This window comes from Puma concolor, chromosome A3 (assembly GCF_028749965.1).
Source record: "Puma concolor isolate L17-30 chromosome A3, mPumCon1.1.hap2, whole genome shotgun sequence".
Classification (NCBI taxonomy): Eukaryota; Metazoa; Chordata; class Mammalia; order Carnivora; family Felidae; genus Puma; species Puma concolor.
Window position 1 is genome coordinate 83400214 of NC_141669.1, and position 24387 is coordinate 83424600.

The 24387-nt window shown below is 40.6% G+C and overlaps 1 protein-coding gene across 3 annotated transcripts in view; it reads left to right on the forward strand.

Annotated features, from left to right (window-relative positions):
- IL1RL1 (interleukin 1 receptor like 1) overlaps positions 1–24387 on the forward strand; it is a 70365-nt gene that overhangs the window by 11699 nt on the left and 34279 nt on the right. Inside the window, exon 1 of one of the 3 annotated variants that reach the window (XM_086701428.1) lies at positions 19863–23015. The exons of the other annotated variants lie outside the window; for them this stretch is intronic. The gene's annotated coding sequence lies outside the window, so the exon portion shown is untranslated. Of the gene's footprint in view, positions 1–19862; positions 23016–24387 lie in introns of those variants that run through there. 3 annotated transcript variants of the gene reach the window in all.

Sequence of the window (24387 nt, forward strand, 5' to 3'; positions counted from 1 at the left end):
TATTTGTCAAAAAAATCATAGTGCTGAACACTTAACACCCGTGAATGTATGTAAATTGTAACTCAAGAAAACATATTCTGTATTTAAAAACACTTAGTTTCAGCAGTGAAAGAGTACACGAAGAGGTGAAAATGGCTTTTCAGAGATGAATTTGTATAAAGCTTGGCACGTTTCAGAAATTTTCCAGAACGATGTGTGAATGGCTTCTCAAAAAATGTAGTTGAGAGATTTTTATGTAAGTATCCAACACTTGGGCATGGGCCTGGGAAGATGTGATTCTAAATGAACCTGTTAGCAGTTAATAGGGACACCTGAATAGTATATACCATTGCTTCTAATGGTTTATGCCATATTTTGTAATATATGGGCAGACTCTTCAATTCTATCCTATTGCTGGCAGTTTGAGTGGTGAGATTGTTTCTGAAAATAGGTTCCATATATGAAGGCATGATTCTCTAATTGTAAAATTGTTAAAACCATAATTCTCATATGCGTAGATAGTATCTGTCAAAGTTTAATTAATGGGGGGAACAGCAGAACATCGGAACTAATTTCATAAGGTTATGAGAAACTGAAGTTTCCAAGAAGTTGGGGAAGGGACTGTTGAGACAATATTGTGAAGGTGGATACCAAATTGCTTAAGCCATTTCCATTGTGTTATCTTACATACCAGACAGGGAACAAAAAAACTCATCCCACTTATCAGTTTACTGCAAAGTAATCTCTAACTTTACAGAGTTGCATGAGAGCTGAGCTCTAACCAATTTTGAGTCAAAATTGCATTTTTCAAGATAATATGATTTCCAGATTGGCTTGTTAGAAGATGCCCTACTACTGGGGTATGTGGGTGGCTCAGTCGGTTGAGTGTCTGACTTCAGCTCAGGTCATGATTTCACTGTTCCCAAGTTCAAGCCCCACACTCTGTCTCTCTCTCAAAACTAAATAAACATTAAAAAATATTTTTAAAATTCAAAACTAATTTTTAAAAAGGTGTCCTACTATTTATTTTTAAATTATTTTCTTTTTTTTAATGTTTATTTATTTTTGAGAGTGAGGGAGGGAGAGACAGAGCACTAGCGGGGGAGGGGAAGAGAGAAGGAGACACAGAGTCCAAAGGAGGCTCCAGGCTCTGAGCTGTCATCACAAAGCCTGATGTAGGGCTCCAACCCACAGACCGCGAGATTATGACTTGAGCCGAAGTCAGACGCTTAACCGACTGAGCCACCCAGGCGTCCCACATTATTTTCAATATATCTTAAACACCAGTAAACCTTATGTTGACTTCAGATTGGGGGTCCTCCACTCATTTTTGTCTTTTGTCTTTGCTGTTCCACAGAATGAATGTATTGGAGGGGTGCCTGGGTGGCTCACTTTCTTGAGCGCCTGACTTCGGCTCCGGTCATGCTCTCATGGTTTATGAATTTGAGCCTCACTTGGGCTCTCTGTTGTCAGCTCAGAGCCTGCTTTAGATCCTCTGTCACCCTCTTTATCTCTGACTCTCCCCTGCTCATGTTCTGTCTCTTAAAAATAGATACACATTAAAAAAAAAAAGAATGAATGTATTGGAAAAATGAGTCAGCTTAGCAGAGGGTACACAGGAAACCAGCGAAGGCCCCAGAAATGCTGCAGGTTATGGGTGATGAGTGCCTGGACAGATGCTGGCAGCAGAAAGTAAGAGGTCTTATGAGAAAGCTTCCGTGTTGTTAGAATCAATAAGGTTTGGCACCTGGTTGAACATGAAGGACAAGGGGGAGAGTTCCAATGTGTTGAGTCAGGGGGCCAGAGAACCATTATAAAAACAGAAACCTTCTGCACTTGGGGGCAGGGAGAGGGGGGCAGCTAGAAGGAGGAGTCAGTGAGGCAGCAGGAGAGGAGAGCCAGGACAAAGCAGCAACTTGACTTGGGGTGCCCTTGTCTGATGGTTCAAAGCATGGCCCTGGAGTTCTCTAGATAGAGGTGTAGGTTTAGGCAAGTTACCTCATCTCTCCAAGCCTGTTTCCTCTCTTACAAAATAGGGAAATGACAGCTTCTTCTCTGGATCGTCATGAAGATTAAAGTACAAGAGAACGTAAATGTATGGCACAGTGTTTGCCACAATAATCGCCATGTGGGAAGAAGTTAGTAGTTGGCACTGCTGAGTGCCTAGCATGGAAGGGGAGCTCCAAAGGATGATGTGGTGAAGACGGGATTCAGGAGAACGCAGACTGAGAAGAGCCCACTGGGTTTTGCATGTAGGGTGTCGCAACCTTCGATGAGAACAATTTTAAGAGACAAGCAGGTGGGGGTAACCGTAAACAGCGAGTGGGGTCTTGAAAAATGGGGAACAATGCACGTAGGCGTTGTTTTTTTGGATGGGGTTGAGAACGCAAGCTTCGGGTAGATCCAGGAGTGGCATGGCTGAGGACCGTTCTTCTTCATTCCAGCTTTTCTGAGAGCAGGGAAGACTGGGAAACACTTGTATCCCATTTGAAGGGAAAAAACGGAAAAAGATAAAGGGAGTTTGAGTTGAAGAAAAGTGCAGTGAAATATACAGCTGTGTTATCACAGTCAACGGGGAGACAAGCTGGTCTGCAGAGACCAAGGAGGTGGGGTGTGTTCTTGAAGCTGCGAGCTGGGTGGCATGGGCACAGGGGAGAATCTGATAGGGAGACCGTGCAAGGTGAATGACAGAATTGAGAAGCAGGTGTGGGGCAGGGTAGGAAGGAAGGAGGGGTGACAAATGGCCTGTGTGAACAGGAACGGGCTGAGGAAGAGGATGGCCAAGGTCAGGACAAAGAATAGCTTTAGGAAGAGTGAGTGAGACACGTGGCAAGCTGGAAGCGGGTGGCCAGCCGAGAAATTTCTAAGACCAACTTTTAAGTCCAAGGATGATCGATCACAGATGGGCTGCCAGGCATGTCTCCGCCTAAGTGTGACTGAGGCAGAGTAGAGGTGAACTTTGTTCAAAGTGTAGGAACCGGCGGGTGGGAAGTAAAGCCACAGAAACGGAAGCATGAGAAGTGGGTCAGCAACAGCGGGGCTCAGCACTCACCCTTCGTGTCAGGGGGTCCAGACTGGAACCGCCCTGTGAGAGTCCTGTCAAGCGGCCCAGGTGGGCATCATTAACAAAAGGGTGATTCTGAAACCAGTTCCCGAAACCCAGTCTGTCCCCTGGCCTGTGTGCCAAACAGCTTCTGAAGGCCTGTTGGGGGCACAGGGAACCTTTGGCTCCAGAGTCAGGGAAAGAGCCTCCAGCATCTTGTGATTTAGCTTCACTCAGAGAACTCTCTTGGAGGGTCTAGGATACCAGGTTCTATGCCAGCTGACACTCACCAGAACTAGAAGTCTGCTATGTCTATAGCCTCCAGAAAGCCCAAACCCCATGTAACCATCACTCCAGGGGAGGGGGGGAAATGACTGTGCTTCCCAATTAAGCAACATTGGGTGGAAAAGCTGAGAATTTCTGAAGAGAAGAAGTTGGTTTGGCCTCGGAGCTCTTTTTTTTTTTTTTTTTTTTTTTTTCCAAATTCACATTTCAGCTTGAGAGTCTTAAACCTCTTGGGTTATGGTTTCTATTTGTTTCTGACAGGACTGTTTTCACCCTGGAAATAGAAGTATGGGGCAGGCTTGAGGCTTGGTTGTGAAATGGAAGTTTTCCAGGAATCTCTTATTTACAGATAGTCCCAGGCAACTCTGATTAATTATGTCTGGGAATCACAATTGAAAAATACTGCTCTAGGAATACATTCTAACTAAAACCCCTCTCACCTAGGTGTCAAGCAGGAAAATTAGTATGTACTGATTCGTACTCAAATGTGAATGACTGATAGGAGATAATTGTGTCAGCCTCCTGTATGTCAGGATACAGTTACATTGTAGCAGCAATACACACTTAACTAAAAAAAAAAAAAAAAAGACATATTAGTACTGGTGGAGGGATGTCTTCCCAGGTCATCTGAAATCACATCATATTGCAGGGGACTATAAAGAAACATGCCCTCATAAAGAATGGTGAATATATATAAATGATGAATGAGTAAATGTTCTCTTGACTATTAAGAGTTTATAACGATAAACACACATTCATTTAAAAACAACAACAACAAAAACAACATCCCTTGTGGATTAACAAGTCTTTTAATGAGCCTCCGGGACAGAAATAGATCAATGAGATAGGAACCACACCTTATGATTGTATAACTCTTTAATTTTGTACAGTGTCCTTCTCACTAAATCCCCCAGTTCTATTCGTTACCATTATCTTTATTTCCTAGATTTAAGTTCAGAAAGCCTGCTTTGCTCTAAGTGGTGGAGCTATAACCCAAACGCATGTCTCTCAGTCTAGCACCAAATCTTTCTGGTACTTCAAAGTGACCCCCGACATCATAGCTGACTGTGCAAAGCCTTCTTCAGAACTGTCCTCCCTCAGCATGATTTACCACTTGACCCATCAGATATTTTCTGCTCCATGATAGATCATGTTCCCAGTGTTTGTAAATATCCAGCTAAATTATTACAGCTATCTGGTTTCATGTTGAGAAAGAGCATTTTTGTTTTGTATGAGGAAACATATCTCGATGGAGAACAGTAACAGCAGTTTTCGTCATCAAAGAGGGTGAGACTTGAACTTGAATAAGAGAAGCCAAGAAGTACACCTGGCAAGTCTGGGAGTGGAGAGAAGGGGTACTAAAGATGTTGAGGGGGGGAAGGGAGGAATAAAAGCACAGAGAAAGGAATGTGGGAAGAAGCAAGAGAAAAAGGAAGGGAGCCAGGAAAGAGGAGTGTTCAGGAAAGAGGGTTGGGGTGAGGAAGTATAACCGGCCCAGGGGCCCGTGCAGGATTTCTAAGCCGGATGACTGAAGGTTTAACCACTTCTTAGGGGAAGTAGTTCCATGGAGAGTGTGGCATAGGGAACGTTATGTGTTGCACATTTGTGGCTGTGATCGATGCCATCAGCAAGAGGTTCTTCTTGTCAGAAGAGCTTTCGAAACTCTCTTTGTGGTGACTCTTGGAGAAGCCATCAGCAAAGCAGATCCCTGCAGTCTGAACATAAATAGCATCCACTCAAATATGGTGCCTGCAAACATCCCCCAGGGTCAACAGTGAAAGATTCATCAATGGGACCAGTAGCAATGCTTTATTTAGTTAGTTAGTTAGTTAGTTAGTTAGTTAATTTAAATTCCAGTCAGCAAACAGTCTAATATTAGTTTCAGGTGTACAATTTAGTGATTCAATACTTACAGCACCCGCTACTCATCACAAGTGCACTCCTTAACCCCCATCATCTATTTCACCCATCCCCCCACCCACCTTCCGTCTGTCTGGTCACTATCAGTTTGTTCTCTATAGTTAAGAAGGAACAGGGGCGCCTGGGTGGCTCAGTCCTGTGAGCATCTGACTTCAGCTCAGGTCATGATCTCCCGTTTGGTGAAATCGAGCCCCGCATTGGGCTCTGTGCTGACAGCTCAGAGCCTGGAGCCTGCTTCAAATTCTGTGTCTCCCCTCTCTGCCCTTCTCCCACTCATGCTCTGTCTCTTTCTCTCTCTCTCTCTGTCAAAAATAAATAAACTTAAAAAAAAAAAAAGAAGGAACAAAGGGACATTGCTGAGCTGTCAGAACCACCAGAGCAACCCCACTGGTAAATACTTGTGACTTAGGTCTATCTCTGTATCCTTAGTGATGCCAAGTGTGTCCTTTAAACTCGGTCAGATGAGATTTTTAAAGTGCCTTTAAGGGCAATTTAAAAAAAAAAATTTTTTTAACCTTTATTTATTTTTGAGACAGGGAGAGACAGAGCATGAACAGGGGAGGGTCAGAGAGAGGGAGACACAGAATATGAAGCAGGCTCCAGGCTCCGAGCTGTCAGCACAGAGCCCGAAGCGGGGCTCGAACTCACGGACCGCGAGATCATGACCTGAGCCGAAGTCGGCCTCCTAACCGACTGAGCCACCCAGGCGCCCCAAGGGCAATTCTTTTGGGTACAGAAGACAAGTCAGATTTTGTTTTGGGTTTCAAAACTAATCTTCTATTTGTCAAAGTTAGAAATTTTAAAAATCGGCTTTATTTTGGGTAGAGTTCACCTTTAAAATCATCTTATGCCATTTATACGTCTAGCACATTTTAGCAAACTTTAACACCAGGTTACTCCATTTACAAATTTAGTAAACTAAAGATCTTCAAATATTTTAAAACTGCATTTATAAATTGAACGTATTTAATAATCTTTCTTGAGTACTTTGAGTATTTAATTCTTATATTAATTAATTCTTATATATTTAAGTTCAGAGCTTCCAATGCTATATATAAAATTAAATGTTATGTATAAGTAAGCTTAGTAAGAATTCCACTGAAAATTGCAAGTCTAAATCAATTGCTCAATTATACCTTTTTTTCCCCCCAAGTAAGGTCTATACCTAACATGGGGCTTAAACTCAGGATCCCCAAATCAAGAACTGTGTGCTCTACTGACTGAACCAGCCAGGTGCCCCTCAATTGTGCCTTTTGAAATAGAGTTATAGGTCTGTCATTCCAATAGGTAAATTTCTCAGGATTACAAATACATAATTTCAAGCATGCAGATTCCTCAACACACAAAAATTATACCGTGGTCATGGTTTTCGTTACACAAATGTGTGTGTATGTTCCTCCCTGGTCTAAATACCAATGAGCCCAATGTGGGTCTTGTATTTCTAGTGCCTCAAGCCTTTTAACGATTGTTAAAAAGTGACCCAGTTATTTATGGGTACGCCTCATGGATGTACCTCAATATGTGATCACAATTCCAAGGTCATTGTATTGACAAATTGTATAAAAATAGGCAAAGTATAAATTGCACATGCTACTCATTTCAGCGTGTGTGTTCAGGTCTTGCTAACGAATCTGTTTTAGTACTGCTATAACGGCATTCACATCTTAGAGTCACCATGCTGGCGCCCAGAGCAAGCAAAATGAGGCAAGCAGTCTCCCTTGCAGAGTGATGCCTGGAGTGTTACAAGCCAAAGAGACATTCAGGGTTTTGTGGTGAGGATTAAGTGAGATCATCTGTAAAGTCACCTAGCAGAGCTTCTGGTGAATAGCAAAGTGTTCAAACAGCTAGCTGCAAAATGAATGGACTGAACAGAAGTTGTAATAGAAAATTAGAGACCTTAAAGAAGCTTTAATTCCCTGTTACGATCATGGCCTCTATCTCTGTCCTTACCTTTACTCTTGGGGAAGGGACTGCAAACACTCGAAGGCAAGCTGTACTTCGTATTGTTAGTCATGATCCACATAGCTTAGTCACCCTGTGTACACGATACCTTTTGCATTAGTCAGGATGGAAAAAAGAGAGAACCCAAATAGAGTGGCTCAAACAAGACACACATTTATTCCTCTCTCACATAACAGTGTACGGGTAGCCAGGGGCTCTGGGGGCTGGCAGATGGGTATGCTTCAGAAAGTAATTCAGAATCCTGGATTCCATACAGCTGGCTGTTCCATCATCCCCCAGGGTGTGGTTCTCATCCACTTGGAGGGAACTGCTTTTCCCACTGATTCTACGCTGTAGCTCATCTAAAGGAGAATATATACTGTTTCTGCTCAACTTGTGATATGGATACCAGTGCTTATCATACAGAAGTTAGCCAAGAACCTTGGTATTTATTTTGTAGATAATATAACATGTTTTTCTGTGGAGGTAATTGGTTTAAGATTTTATTCTGCTACTGCTTAAGCACCAGCATGAAGGCTTTGCTTGTAGAAAGAGGAATTATCCTATATTTCGGCAAAGCATGCTATCCATGTGAAACCAAGAAGTGATTTCTTCCTAAAAATAGCCTCTCCATATGAATTTCCACCATTAACTGTGTGTTCAGTTCTCCCCCATTTTTCTTATCCCTCCAATGTAAATGTAATTACTACTTAACTAGTATAATCTGTGCTCTAAAATGCTTAGTCTACAGTCATTTGGGAATAATGTCTTAGGGATGGAAAGGAAACTAACAGTTAAATTTCTACTATTGCCAGAGACTATGCTAGGTTTTTTTTTGCATATTATCTTTTTTATACCACCCAACGACTTGGAACTATCCCCCTTTTACAGATGAGGCGTCTGTGACTTATATTAGAATTTAAGTGACTTCCTCTATATTAGACAGGAGGTTCCTGGGTGGAGCAGTGGTCCTAGAGAGAAAGGGAAACTCAAAAGACATGTGTCAACTACTTTGTGTAAAGAACTCTGACTCAGTGGCGTTGTTGGGTCTGCCTTTGGTCACAAATTAGCTATATGGCCTTGGACACATCCTATCACATCACTGGGCTTCATTGTAAAAGTGAGTTGGGTGTAGATATGCTCTAAGTTGTATTTTGTTCAAGATTTCTTCTCCATTTTCTCAACTTTGACTTCTACTGAGTATTTTGAGCACATGCCAACTGATAACAATCCATCTTGCCAGGAAGGTTATCTGATAATACTTTAGCTGGGTTCTAAAAGTGCAATGTTGTCTTTTTGGGAGCTTTTATGAAACAGCGTTCAAAATCTCTTGTTTCATTTTTACAGTTGGCCTTGAAGTGTTAAGTGTAACAGGCAGCTGTTGAGAAACTCAGAAGCTCTCTTACCTAATGTCTCTTGGCTGACGGGGGCTCTGGTGAAAGAAACACAAGACTTGCTCTCTGATTTGGCCCTCCAACCAGCTATGAGTCCTGGAAAGTTAGCTCCTTTACTCCTATGCTGAACATTAAGATTTTTTCTGATCTTTACTAATTTGGTAGTAAAATGTTCTGGTACTAATCAGGATCCCACACCCAATTCCAATGTGTGTGTGTGTGTGTGTGTGCGTGTGTGTGTGCCGTGGGCAGGAGGGTTCCCCACACCAACAAACAATTCTCTGATAGCATCAGATCCCACAGGTCAAAGACTCAGTCCCACAAGACTGCCTCCCTACCCCCACCCACCACCACTTGCAAATCCAGATGTCATTCGTGCCTCTGACCAGTTGGCTATAGACCAGAAGCTCCAACGATCCCCTTCCTGGGTTTGATTAATTTGCTAGAGTGGCTCACTGAACTCAGAATAGCATTTTATTTACTAGATTACCCGTTCGTTACACAAGGATATAACACAGGGACAGCTAGTTGCAAAGAGACATGTAGGGGGAAGTATGGGGAAAGGGCTAGGAGCTTCCATGCTCTATGAGTGTGGCACTGCCCCTGAATCTCCATGTGCTCACCAACCTGGAAGCCATCTGAACTGCCTATTATTGGGATTTTGTGGAGGCTCCATTTCCATCCCACCTCTCCTATCTGAAGGATAGGAGAGAGTGGGGCTGAAGAATCCAAGCTTCTAATCATGGCTTGATCTTTCTGGTGACCAGTCCCCATCCAGGAACCCACGTTCAATAGAACAATGCTTCTAGTGTTCTTTTCACTTAGGAAGTTATAAGGATTTCAGGAGCTCTGTGCTGGGAACCAGGGACAGAGACCAAAATATATATTTTCTGTTATTTCATAGGTAGTTAAAACATACAGTATTTGTTTTAAATGTCTTTTTCATCTGATGGCCCAAAACCTTTATACGTACTTATTGGCCATTCGCATTTTTCCTTTGTAAATTGTTGAGTTGATTAATTTTTTTGAAATCATTTTTCTTAGTGACTGGTATGGTCTCTTAATGAATCAAGGATAGTAAAGACTGATATATAAGATGAACCTTTCTTTCTTCCAGTTTTCATTTGCCTTTTAATTTGTTTAATGTATTTATTTAAACTGTAGATGAGAAAGAGTTAACATTTTCATTCCAGAAAGCCTCAGATTTTGGGAGATATCACTATTCCTAGGGTTATATGGACATATAAAATTTTAAATGTTTATGTGATGATAGGTCTATCTTTTCATTGATGCTTTGTTGTGCATTTTATCATGGTCACTGATATGATATCATGGTCACAGATATGTCTCTGTGAAGATAGGAAATGCCAATTATTTCGTCTTATTACCTAACAATGACCAGGAATATGGAGCATGCATAATAGAAGTTTCTCCAGTAAATCAGTAGAAGGTGTATGGGAAACATTTGTTCTATTTGCATATTGTCCCCTGGGTCACTTTAGCACTGACTGAATAGCTGGGATCCATGTTCATTGTCGGTCCTGGCCAACGTGGGCTTGGACATTCTGGAATGGAGGTGGTTGACCACTGGCAATCAGGTTTAAATTACATTGAGGAGACTAGAGAACAGAGTTTGTAAACTGGTTTTAAATGATTACAGAAGGTTACCGGAGGAAGAATTTGCCACAGAGACAATAAACTTCACATGCCATTACTGAGGCATACATCATGCCATAATTTCCTTTCCTTGAGCCTTTACAATAAGGGGATTTGTTGTCTAAATTAGCTTAGATGTCATTTTGCCTGGACTTAGAAGGGTTGCATATCCTTTTATGTTTATCTGGGACATCTTCTGTGGACCTTCCACCTCTCAGAGCCAAAATTCAGAAACTTGCCAATGTCCCTTCATTGAGAATATCATAAAAGTGTGTGTGTGTGTGTGTGTGTGTGTGTGTGTGTGTGTGTGCAGGAAACAGGAACGCTCCTGCTATAAACTGGGATATCTTAGTGTTATCTTTTGCTTTAGGGTATTTGGTCTTGAATCACACTTGACCCATGGTTATATCCTTGACTTTGGAACAGCACAAACTTTTGGATTCGTATCTGTTCTAGGGTCTGCTTTTGCAGGAATAGAGGTGTATTTTCCTAGAGTGGAGACCAAAGTGTTCATCATCACTATCATGTAGACATAATGTATAGAAATGTAATTTAGAAATTCACAAGTAATGGGGCACCTGGGTGGCTCAGTCGGTTAAGCATCTGACTCTTGATTTCAGCTCAGGTCATGATCTCACGGTTCATGGGTTTGAGTCCCACATTGGGCTCTGGGCTGACAATGTGGAACCTTCTTGAGATTCTCTCTCCCTCTCTCTGTCTCTCTCTCTCTCTGCCCTTCCCCTACTCACACACACACACTCTCTCTCTCTCAACATAAATAAACATTTAAAAAAAATAAATAAAATTTCACAAGTTAAAGTCAGAAACATATTTGTTATAATACATGTTCACAAATAACACATTTCACTGTTGGAAAGTAGAAATCCAATGGGAGAAAGAAGAAAACACAAGTCGTTTATACTCCAACTCATGCAGATAATAATTGCTAAGAGTTTCCAGTTATTGTCTCAAACAGCACTTTCTGTGTGTGTGTGTGTGCATGTATACACATGTTTGTGTGCATGTGTGCACATATGGACTTGCCAGTGTATGTGTTATTAAAAATTATTAACCTATATTCCATTTGAAACCTATTTTTCACAACTTTACTGAGATATAATCAACATCTAATTAATTACACATATTGAAATTGTACAATCTGGTAAGTTTTGACGCATGGATAAACCCCTGAAACCATCACCACAATCAGAATAATTAACATATTACTACACCCAGAAGTTTCCACACATCCTTTGAAATCACTCTCTACTACTCCTCCCACCCCATCCCCAGGTATCCACCGATCTTTCTGTCCCTGTAAATTAGCTTGCATTTTCTAGAATTTTATATAATGGAACCAGGCAGCATCTAGCTTCATCCAGCTTCTTTCATTCAGCACAATTATTCTTAAATTCATCCATGTTGTTGCATGTATCAATATGCCATTTCTTATTGTTCATAAAAAATATTTTATTAAAAATTTGATTTATTATTTTCATTGTTCATACTGTCTTCCTAATACCTGTGGAAACTTGCATCCCTGATATTGGTATTTGTGTCTTCTTTCTTTCTTTTTTTCCCCCCAGTCAATGTGGCTAGAGATGTATGAACTTTATTCATTTTCTCAACAAACCAGCTTTTGGTTTCATTGATTTTTCTCTCTTGTTTTTCTGTGTTTTATTTCCTTGTTTTCCACATTGATTTCTATTATTTCTTTCCATATGCTTACTTTGTCTTCCTTTGCTCTTCTTTTTCTAGTCTCTTTGAGTAGCAGCCAAGACTATTGATTGGTGGATTTTATTCTTTTCTGATTTAGTGCTGTAAGGTTTCCTGTAAGTACCACTGAACTGTTTCCCAAATTTTGATATGGTATGTTTTTGCTTCCATTCAGTCAAAATACTTTTGAATTTCCCTTTCAATTTATTTGACCCGTGCATTATTTAGAAGTGTGTTATTTAGTTTCCAAATATTTGAGGATTTTCTAGATAACTTTCTGTTGTTGATTTCTGATTCTATTCTACTGTTGTCAGATAATGTATTTTCTGTGTGTGCCTCAAAACTTTTCAGATTTATTGAGACTTGTTTTAGGGCCACCACATGGTCTATCATAGTAAATTATCCCTGTGCCTTTGAGAAGAATAAATATGTTGCTGCTGTTGGCTGGAGAGTTCTATAGGTGTCAATTAGATCAAATTTGTTGACAGTGTTTTTCAAAGTTTCTGTACCTCACTGATACTCTATTAATTCTGTCAATTACTGAGATCGGGATATTGAAATCTCTGGCTCCAATTCAGGATTTCTCTATTTCTCCTTGCAGCTTTATCATTTTTACTTTCGTGTATTTTGAAGCTCCATCCTTAAAAGCACAAATATCTAGGTTTGTTGCGATACTTTCTTGACAAATCGACTCTTTTATTGTTATGAAGTGACCTTCTTTATTCCTGATGATATTTTTTTGCTCTAAAATCTACTTTGTCTGATATTAAGATAGGCACACCAGCTATGTTTTCATTGGCATTGATATGGTATAGTATGGTGCATCTTTTTCCTTCCTTTTATGTTCAGCCGGTTTGTATTGTATTTGAAGTTGGATTCATATAGGTAGTTTTTTGCTGGACTTTCCTTTTCGAATCCAATCTGATAGTTGGTGTGTTCAAGACCATTTTCATTTAATGTGGTTACTGGGATGGTCTGGTTGAAGGCGCTCATCTTGCTATTTGTTTTGTATTTGAGCCGACTGTTTTTTCTCTTTTCTCCATTTTCTGACTTGGATTAATTGCATGTTTTTTAATGAGAGCAATTTTCCTCCTTTTTAAGCTCTTCACTGTTACTCTGTTGTTATTTTAGTGGTGTCTTGAGGGTTTGTATTACACCCCTTTAAATAGCAGTCTACCCTCAGGGAATATGTTACCACTTCACTTACCGGACGGACGAGAGCTTCCCAGCAGTATACTTCCTTCCATTTCTCCTCTCCTGGCTTTTGTGCTATTGTTTTCATATGTTTCACTTCTGCCCATATTATAAACCTCACATTACCTGGTGATTATTTTTTTCTTTAGACAATACATTATTCTTTTAGGTGATTTCAATAGTATGGAATAAAAATCTTTGTATTTCCTCCACACAGTTCACTTTTCTGGTGCTCTGCATTACTGTGTGTAGATTCAGGTTTACATCTGGCATCATTTCTCTCTGTGAAGGACTTTCCACAGAAATGTCTCATCGTACTGTTTTTTTGAACAGTGTTTTCATTGGGTCAAGGACTCTAAAGTGACTTTTTCTTATTGTACTGCAAAGACCTTGTTCTCCTATTTTCTTTCCTGCAGGAAATCTGATATAATCTTTATCTTTCTTGCTCTATAGTAACATAGTTTGGTCCCTCCCCCACACTTTTAAGCGTTTCTCTTTATCACTGGTTTTGAGTGATCTGATTCTGATGTGCCTTGGGGTAGTTTTATTTGTTTTGAATGTTTGAGTTTCACTGAGCTTCTTGGACTTAGGGTTTTTGTAACTTTCATCAAATTTGGAAATTTGGGGCCATTACTTCTTCAAATAACTTTTTTCTTCCCGTCCCCTTTCTAGCTGCTTTCCTTCAGAGACTCAAATTACACTTACATTACATGAGTTGACATTTTTCCACAACTCATTGATGTTCTATTTTTTCTGGTCCTTTTTCTGTGTTTCATTTTGTATAATCTTTTTCTGTGTTTCCTTTTGTATAATCTTTATTCCCATACAATGTATTTTTTTTCCAAAATTTTTTTTCCAAAGTATTTTCATTTTTACCTGCAAGAGTTATCTGGGTTTTTTTTAAAAAAAGGTTTTTTAAATGTTTATCTGTGTTTGAGAGACAGAGAGAGAGAAAGAAAGAAAGAAAGAAAGAAAGAAAGAAAGAGGCAGAACAGGAGGGGGAAAAGAGCAGAGGGAGAAGGAGACACAGAATCTGAAGCAGGCTCCAGGCTCTGAGGTGTCAGCACACAGCCTGAAGGGGGGCTCAAACCCATGAATGAATGATCCGAGCTGAAGTAGGATGCTTAACCGACTGAGCCACCCAGGTGCCCCTGGGTTTGTTTTTGTTTTTCAACCTACCATCCACTTAACACAATCATTCATGTCGTTTTTTGCAACATGGGAAATTCAAATATATTGGCTGCTTTCATGTCTTTTTCTACTGATTCTACCATCTCGTGTCAGTTCTGGGTCAGTTTTAATTGATTGTCTTTTCTTTTCCTTAAGGGTAGTATTTTTCAGCTCCTTCATGTCTTGATACTTTTGGATTAGATGTCAGAAAAAATTAATTTTAACTTGCTGGGTATTAGGTATTTTTGTGTTCCTATAGCTGTTCTTCGGTTATGCTCTGGATCACTGTTTAGTTGCACGGAAATAGTTTGATCCTCCCGGGTCTTCCTTTTAAGTTTCCTCACGTGTAACCAGGGCAGTAGTTAGGCTAAGGTTAATTTACATTACTGATGAGAAGAAATCTTTCTAAACAGGCTGAGTTTGATGACTTATGAATTAGATCATTTTCCATTCCATTATATCATGAATTATATCATGCACTGGGAATAGGTACTATTCCTGGCTCTATGTGACCTGTGATGATCATTCTCTGTCGTCATTTTGGGAGTCCCTTTCCTTGGCTTCAGATAATTTCCTCATAAGCACGAGCTGTTCAGTATCACGCTGAGTAATTGTGGGGCCCCTCTGCAGATCTCTCCATGCAGTACTCCATGAACTCTTGACCTTGGCCTTTCCAGACCCCCCAGCTCTGACACCTCAACTCAGAGGGATTGCTGGGCTCCTTCCGTTCCCAGTCCCGTGCTACAGCCCAGAAAGTGTGCAGGCAATCAGCCCCAGGGGCCGTGGGCTGGACTCCTTTGCCTCTCATCTCTCATGTCAGTATCTTAAGAGCTGTCAGTTCATACATTTTGTCCAGCTTTTAGTTGTTTTAGGAAGGAGAGTAAATCCAGTCACTGTTACTTCATCTTGAGTAGGAGTGGAAATCATAAGACCTGTTCTTGAAACACTTAAAATATGTCACAACCATACTGTGTTTCTTTAAACGTCATTAGTCTATAGGATTTTTGATGACTGCAAAGTATTTTATTAGGTAGGAGTAGCATAGATTATTCAGTCAGTTAGGGTGCATGGTTATTTCCCCACTCTTATCCACAACAAGGCCAGTGAAAAGCTCAATATTTTTGAACATCCATGATTTCTTCAAATATATGAACAGAAAACAAATAACCAAGTTAAAGAGGAGTTTTATTCCAGTGTCGAACTTACCCTCAAGAAAGGTTGTACCAGTTTGTATATCCATCATCTGGCTGCACTTTTTTCCAGTATCAGATATTGTAGTTTTGTAAAACTTTTTACAAATTCGATAAGTAGAAATGGTACTTTTATGGATTTTGATGTGTATTTCCTGGTTAGTTTTGAGGCATGATGTTTGTAATTAGCTTATTGAAAAGTTCTATGACCTCTTTTGTGTATTGCCTAATTCTGTCTTTTGACAATTTAAAATCTAAAGTTATGCGTTCTGTTATTGATTTATAAAATATATTTGTATAGAAAGTATATGTGTGTGTGTCTACATATAAACTCTATAAGCTATATATGAATATATAAATTTCAAATATTTCCCCAGGCTTGCTATTTATAGGATATTCAGCTGTAATGAAATTGATTTGAACTTTGCAATTTTGGTTTCTGTCTTTATCATTGTGCTTTAGGAAGTCAAATATTACTTGTACCTTATAACCAAGGTAATATTTTACTCTGTTTGTTCATAGCTTAAGTTTTCTTAACTTTTAAACCTTTAATTCACTTGGAACTTAATTTTTTCATCAACTGAACTTTATTTTTGTCATCATAATATATTTTACAATGCTTACATTAAAACATTTACAATGCTAAGATAAATCTAAAATGCTCTTAACGCTATTTATTTAAAGCCTATTCTTGCCCCGAGAATTGATATGCTGTTGTTTAACCATCTTGTGATAAATTCTTCTGCATGTTGAGATCTGCTTCTAGACTTTTTATTCCGTTCCGTTAAGCAATTTGTCTCCTCCTGTGGCCATTCCACATTATTTTCATTACCTAAACTTTATTGAACAATGGTAGGCCCAGGAGAGAACATCAGGAAGGACCAACACCCATTCTCTTAACCTTCTTTTATTTTTTAACATTTTCCTGGAAAATGTTATTCATTTTCTCAAGTATTCCTGGAAAGCTGAGAAGCAGTACAGATATTGGGTGTAGTGTAAACTTTGCTTTCCCGGCAATTGAGTCCAAATCCCACCTCCCCAGCTGATTGACAGGGGACCCAGCAAATTTATTCACTTCTTCATTGGCCCAGTTTCCTTATCTAGAAAGTGGTGGTACCAACAGGCCCTAGTTTCTAAGTTTAGTAGGGTGATGCTTGCTAGTTTGGTGGCTGGAGCCAATGCCTAGAACACATGAGAACTTAGTAAAAAGCTAGTTTTGCTATTTTTATTTATTCTCCAATTTAATGTTAGAATTATTTTGTCAAAGTCCAAAAGAATTCATTGTGATTTTTATTGTGTTTTACATTGTTATGTTATTATGATTTATTATGTCTTATGAAAGCATAACACGACTTCTTTTCCTTATTTTCCTTTTTGTCTCTTTCATGTCTTATTGGTTGTGTGTGTGTGTATATATATAATATTATGCATAATTATATGTATCTTGCACAACTATATTCTACACACGCTATTAGAAGTAGGACTTAGAGGGGCGCCTGGGTGGCGCAGTCGGTTAAGCATCTGACTTCAGCCAGGTCACGATCTCGCGGTCCGTGAGTTCGAGCCCCGCGTCGGGCTCTGGGCTGATGGCTCAGAGCCTGGAGCCTGTTTCCGATTCTGTGTCTCCCTCTCTCTCTGCCCCTCCCCCGTTCATGCTCTGTCTCTCTCTGTCCCAAAAATAAATAAAAAAACGTTGAAAAAAAAAAAAAGAAGTAGGACTTAGAAATATATGAACATGTGCGAAGTTATTATCTGTGAGTACTAGGGATAACACTCAGAAATACTCAAAATTTCTTCTCTGAACATAACTTATATAGCCAGGAACACATGATTTTAAAACGACTCTGGTGCCCCAATATTCCATTGTTTTGTGCTTCAGATGTAAGGATAGTACCTGTTAGATAGTACGAGCTACGTATTATGGAAGTATGTTGGCAAATAAATTGTTTGTTTGTTTTTAAAAAAAACATATCATTGATGAAGGAAGTTGATTTCAGGAGAATTGGAGAGGACCCTGCAAAGAAACAACCTTGAGAGGATGAGTAAAGCGATTTCCTGAAAATGTATATGTGTGGTCTCTGTTGAAATCCCCTTCTTTCCTTTCTCAATTCTCTTCTCTCAGTAAATATAAGTTTTCTTGGAATGCTTCAAAGTATCTGGACTTGATCTCAGAAGACCATCTGTTATGAATATTCACAAGGGTCAAGAATTTCAGCGAATAAAGGCCATGTGTAACCTTTTATGAGCCCCGGATGGAAGCTTGCTCCTGGATTTCTAGGTTTAGGAGACCTAGGGTCATAATGGAAAATGCTGACATTCATTTACATAAGAGGAAAGAATGAGAATACGACTACAGCTGGCTTTCTTCTTGTGTTCTGACAACATTAAAAGGTAAGGGAAGTGACTGAGACACCAGAGGACAAGGGCCACCACACAGGGGAAGTATGGAGGACATGACCTACAGAATTGGATTTTCCTCTTACACGCTCACTGTGTTTGCTTGAGATTCCAAGGAGCAAAGGCCACTACAAGAGGAAGGTATCACATCACAGTAAGAACATTTCTGATCAAGACAAAGCCTGTTTGCCCAAAGTCACAGAACCCTTGCCCAAGACCCGGGCCCCAGCTCCCACCCACTGCCCTTGCTGACCTCTGCCTTTCATACTGAAACTTGGACTGCCTGCTGGCTGTGCTCCCGGTAACCACATGTGGGCCATCTCACTGTCCTTAGAGATCTGTCCCCTTGAGGCCTCTCAGATACCACTGCTGACCAGTACGGACATGGTACCAATCCTAGATTTTAAGGACAACACAATGAAATGTTGCTTTCTATGACAAAATGAGTTTATTTGCTTCTGATAAGTGGACAAAGGTCTGTTGAAGACATAGATTGCCTGTGTGGATAGTTGATCTGATGACACTAGGAGAGGAGGACTTTAAAGAGTGGAACAATCTCTCAGATAGGAAGTCCTGACAACACAGAGAGCAAAAAGCCTATTATGTAGGAGTAGAGGTTGCATTTTTGTAAGGGAAATAGAATGCAAAAACCCATGGAGACTAAATGATTTCATACTAGCAAGGACCCCTATTACCTCCTCATTGATAGAACCACAGGGAAAACAGTTGTGGACCTATTATTGTCAGCTAGTAGTTACCTACTGCTGTGTAACAAATTACTCTAAAATTTGGTAGCCTGCACAAGAAACCTTTATTATGTCACACGTTTCCTGAATCCAAGAGTGCCTTAGCTGGGTGGTTCTACTTCGGGTTCTTTCATAAAGTTGCGGTCACCTTGTTGGCCAGAAGTTGTCATTGCTGAAGACTTGACTGTGCCTGGCAGATTTCCCTCAAACTCACTCATGTGACTTGTTGGCAGGAGGCGTTGTTACCTCTCCGTGGGCTGTTCATGGCATGGCTTCTCTTAGAACGAGTGATTCAACAGCAAGCCCTAACCCAATTTTGGAGGTGGCAAGTGCTCACTTATTCCATATCTTGTTGGCCACGTAGAGCTGCCTCGTACGGTGTGGGAAAGCACTACACAAGAGAGGCAGAGATCATTGGGGGCTATCTTGGAGGCTGATTGCCACACCCACTGAAGGTGCTTTTTAGTGGGACCTCACAATTTCTAGCTACCCAGTTGCTCATCCTTTTGCTTAAACTGCTCAAGTCTGGCAAGGGACACATGACCATGGAGCAATCTAAATGTATTTTATAGAAGTCATTGACTAAATATTTTTCATTGTTTCCTTTGGAGAAGGAGTGTGTGTGTGTGTGTGTGTGTGTGTGTGCGTGCGCGTGTGCATGTATGTATGTGTGTATGAGAGAGAAAGAAACAGAGATAGAAAGAGAATATAAAAATCTAATTTTTCAGCTCAAGATTATTTCTTCTTCCAACTGAATGTATGTCCCATTGCTCAGGTCTCAAAGTATCTCTGTTAACTCTGCCAAACAAGGACTTTTTTTGAACTTTGGAATAAGAGTAATGCTTTCATGCTTTGTTTCAGTTTTTAATTTCTGAAAAAAGACAAAGAGTACTATAATCCAAAGCTTCTAACTTGCATCGATTAGATTAGGATGAGCAGGAGACAATTATTAAGGATAATTTCTTCAATAAAATCATGAACAGCCAATTAAAGTCCTGAAGATTAAAAAAAATTACCTATCTCTGCAATCTTGAAAGATCTGAAAGAACTTACAACAGTATGAATATTAAATAAGGTTGAATTTGATTTCTTCTTAAATATGATGAGGAGAACAGGGACCAAGCGTGAAAGGAAAGTTAGAGACATACAAGGCTAGTTTTATGAGGAAGTAAAGTTTCTGGCAACCTATTCAATTTGATTTGGGTTTTCTGGGTTAAAACACTACTCCTACAGTTTTATTTTATTTTTTTTATAGATGCTGAGATTATTTTTTAAGTTGCTCAGATTTAGTATTTATAAGGCTCTTCTATTCTTCAAGTAACTCTCTGCTCCTTGGGAAAATAAAGCAGCAAGGCGTGCTAGTCAACATATTCAATGGGTTGTGGCAACCAGGTAAGAGGTGAGAAGGTGCTAGAAGGGGGAAAAGGGTGCTCATGAGGAGGTAAAGGTGAGCCAAAGGTGGATGTGACAGAGGAAAATGGATTTGCAATCCAGAAGCTTCAGCTTCTTTCTAAAAGGGGGGGTGCCACCTTTTTAACTGCCTAGAACCTTGGTGCATTCGGGGTGCGCTCGTATGAGGACAGGCACTGGGACAAAGTGGAAGGCTCCTGAACACTTTTGTGAGGGAAGAGGCAGTGATGAACGGACGAGATAGGGGATGAAAGAGAGATGGTAGGAGGCCATGAAATCTGCCATGGGCTGCACAGATCTTAACTTGGTGCACCACGTTTCAGAACCATTTGGTGTAAAGGGATTTCTTGTGCACACTGGAAAAGGAACTGAGTTCTAGGCTGATGACAACCAGAACAGAGATGGGACTCCAGGGACAGCAGCCAGGGACAGAGGAGACCTTGATAATGAGCCCAGGAATTAGTGGACATCACAGGAAAGACCTGCTATCGTTTGGTTGTCTGAGCCAATTGTTCCAAGCTCTCCAAGGGGCAAGGACCAGCCAACCTCTCCGTTTTGGCAATTTGGTGAGATTTTTGACATTTCAAAGCTGGTTTTGGTTTGGTGCAGAGCTAAGATGTCCTCTCCATGTGGACAAAACCCACATGCAAACACACGAGCCTGCACTGGGATGTGTATGTGCGTGCATGCGCGCGCACACACACGCACACACGCACACACATTTCAGCTCTTCTTCAGTGCCAACTGGTTGTTCTCATTTCATATGAACAAGTTTGGCCAGTTTTGAGGTTTCCTTTCATGGCATTGAATGGTGAGTTATCACAGATGTTGCTCTGCTCTCTCATAGAGAAGTATTACCCCCCATTGGTTATGGGGTACTTCTGTTCATAAGGGTCACCTCCAAGGAGTCCAGTCATTTTTAGCGGGTGTGGCCTGAGGGAGAGTCACACTTGGAGTGCACCATGGAGGATCTTCAGGCCCAGGGAGGGACCTTTGAGGGGTTCGAGCTCTTGTCTCTTCCACAGTCTCCTAGTCTTTCCTCTGCTGAATTCAGAGATCGAGGGATGGTTAAAGAGAAACTTCCTGAAGCTGCCCATGGCTGTGAGGCCCCTCTATCTTCCTCCAAATAAACTTGATGGAGCTTGATAGACATCGGCCTTTCTGAAGTTCAGATTTCTTGAAACGTTGACGGAAACACTGAAAATGCCATTAATCATCTTGATAACCATCAAGTTTGCACATACCAAAGCTAACAGACTCTTTGAAAGATAAATTCCGCAGCAGATTTTAAATGCTTCCGTCTCAACACTCACATGATGGCTAAGGATATCAAGAGATCTAGAGTTGGGACAAGTAGCTCAACCATGCCAGGAGGATTTTTGAAATTCCATTTTTGAATAAAAATGACTTGGTCTCTTGATAACCTACCCTACTTTTAAGAAATATTCAGGTTGTTGTAAATTTCTGTCTAATTGAAGCTCAAAATTTTCAGATTTGTAAAATACTACATTCCCCCCCTCACACCTTAATTTTTTTCATAAAGCTTAAGTTCCTTGAGGTCAGAAATGAGTCTTATATTTCTCTTACATCTCTCACAGTGCCTGCCAGCCTGTTGGGTGCATCAATAAGTATGGGTAAGTTTCTTTGAGGCTATTTTTCCCAGTTTTCTAACAGTGGAGAAGAAATGATAGATGACCTCCTGAAAAAGCATGTTCCACATAAATATCATGCAACATGTAATTAGATTTTGCTGTCAATTTTCACCTTTTATGTACAGTGACCATAGGTAAGGAGAAAAGGCAGTTTGGCTGTCTTGGTGCAGTTGGGGTCTTGAAGCAACCATGAAAAAAATAAACAAATTTTGAAGTGTGCGTGTGTGTGTGTGTGTGTGTGTGTGTGTGTTTAGTACAATTGTGATGGGCACAATAGGTTGAGCATATGGCAGGGCAGAAAGCCATCGGTATCCATTAATATGGCTGACCCTTTACACAGATTATTCATTTAATATTGATAACAACACCCTTATCACGAAAGATGTAGAGAGATTGAGGAAGTTGCCCAAAGTCACGTTGTTGGTAAGAGGAAAACCAGAACTTATCTAAAACTCATGCTCTCTCTACTGTATTAGAGAACTCTTTAACAGATGGTACATCCTGATTGTTTGAAAGTCACCAACATCTTGAAAACAAAATCATGGAAGTGATTGAAGTTGGTTCATCCAGAATTCTAATAACTGTAATATGTATTCACAGATTTGTATTACAACCATCTGAGACATGCCATTTGGTGGTAAATGGAAAAAGTCCAGGTACAGAAGCTTTGCATTTTTCTGGCTTTTCCTTGTACTGCCTGTTGCCTTGGGTAAGGTAACCGTTAGCCTCCCGGAGTCTCTGATAAGGCTCTGAAGAGTGTAGGGATTGCATGTGCAAAATCCCTGCACACAGAGCCTGGTGCACACTTAAGCACCCGATATGTATTGGAGTTTTCAAACCATTGGCACTGAGGCACCAGCACTAAAACTTGCTGCAGGAATATGCATCCTTGAATTTGGAGCTGCAGCTTTCAGGAAGTTACAGCTGCCAACCCACTCTCCAGGCAATGAATGACAGGCCACCTACATGGAGTCAAGGAGGTTTTGCTGAGAAAGTCACCCACAGGGGAAGCAAAGTCTACTTAAGGTGAAATGTAACCATCTATGGAGATAACGTAACATTGGGAGGGTAGAATCATCAGAGATCTTTGAAATAGACAATGTGAAAACTGCAGTCCCCATTTGTGAACAGCACAGTTCATCAGTTTCAGCTTATCAGTAATGTGGTTCCTGTGTCTTCACTGATAAAGAAAATGGGAAGTTTTTAGAGAAAAGTGGCTATTGTATTTAGCAGAGGTCTATTAGAGAAATTGGCATTCAGGGTTAATAAACTCTGTTGGTAGAAAGTTGGGGAAGAAAGAGCTCAAGTACGACTTCCTGATGGTAAGTTCCCTTGTTTGTTTTTCTTTTTAATACTTTTATCTCAAAGGGAATGGAATTTTAAAGCAAAATCCAGGTTTAAAATAATAATTGCCATCCATTTTTTGTTTATGAAAAAAGAGTAGTATTACCAATGGGAAAATCTCGTTACGGATTGATGGGTCTTTTGTAGTCTGGTTTGTACAGTATGGGACTCTAGCCTCCTGTGTTGGAAAATATCTGGTGGAGGTTGGGAAAGCAAGGGGCCTTGCATTGTACATGCAGAGTGCACGTATTCCAACTATTCTTCCTGGAGTCCACGAAAATACAGATGTGGAATCTCAGATGGTGACGGGAGAAAGGACTCAGGAAGTTAGGAGCCTCAGGACAGTAGGGGAAAGGAAGAGGCATGCCGTATGGGAAGTCAGCCATCAGGGAGAAGGAAACACAGGATGGAAAGCAAGTGGTGGGTGTGAGGAGAAGGGCTGAGGTGAATAACTGGTTCAAGTTCACATGTGTCATTGGTGCCTGCTTTGAACCTCTGCTTGATGCCTCTGTTCTCTTTCTCTCTGGAGGCTGCCCAACAAAGTGTGCAGATCCAAATATGGCAGAGCTGGCCCCCAAAGCCCGCCCTACCCAATGAGTGTCAGATTTCCCAATAATTTCTTCCAGGAGCAGAGACAAGGGAGGGGTTGCTTGCCAGTAGCTGTGATGGTTCTTTTATCAGCACTCAAGGCCAAACTGACCGTGTGTCATTGTCCCCCGAATATCAAGATGAACATTGTTATCCAATGTCTGTTATTCTGTGTCAAGTATTTGAGACAGAAAACTTTGGAATTGTGCAGAGTTGCTTTTATGGTATTTATTTAATTTTATTTATTTGGGAGAGAGAGAGAGAGAACGAGCAGGGAGGGGCAAGGGGAGAGGGAGAGAGAAAATCTCAAGCAGACTCCATGCCCAGCATGGAGCCCGATGTGGGGCTTGATCCCATGACCCTGTGATCTTGACCTGAGCAGAGATCAAGAGTCAGGCTTAACCGACTGAGCCACCCAGGTGCCCCCGTGCAGAATTGCATTTAATCCCTGCTCTTACACTTATGTGATCCACGACTCCAAGCAATTTATCTAACCTCTTTAATTCTTGTATTCTTTACCTACAAAACCCACATGGTAATGCTAATGCCAGATTCCAAGGGTGGTTTCTAAAGATTAAATGGATGCAGAGTACTTAGTTCAGTACCTAGCCGATAGTAAATGCTGAGTAATGTCAGCCCTCCTCATTGTCATTATTTTTTTCCTTTCCCTCTCCGGGAACTATTATCTCTGTGCCCTGCAGACGGGGTGCCAGGGATGCTGATTTGAACTTTACAGAATCCCCAGCAAGACATCGGGTTCTC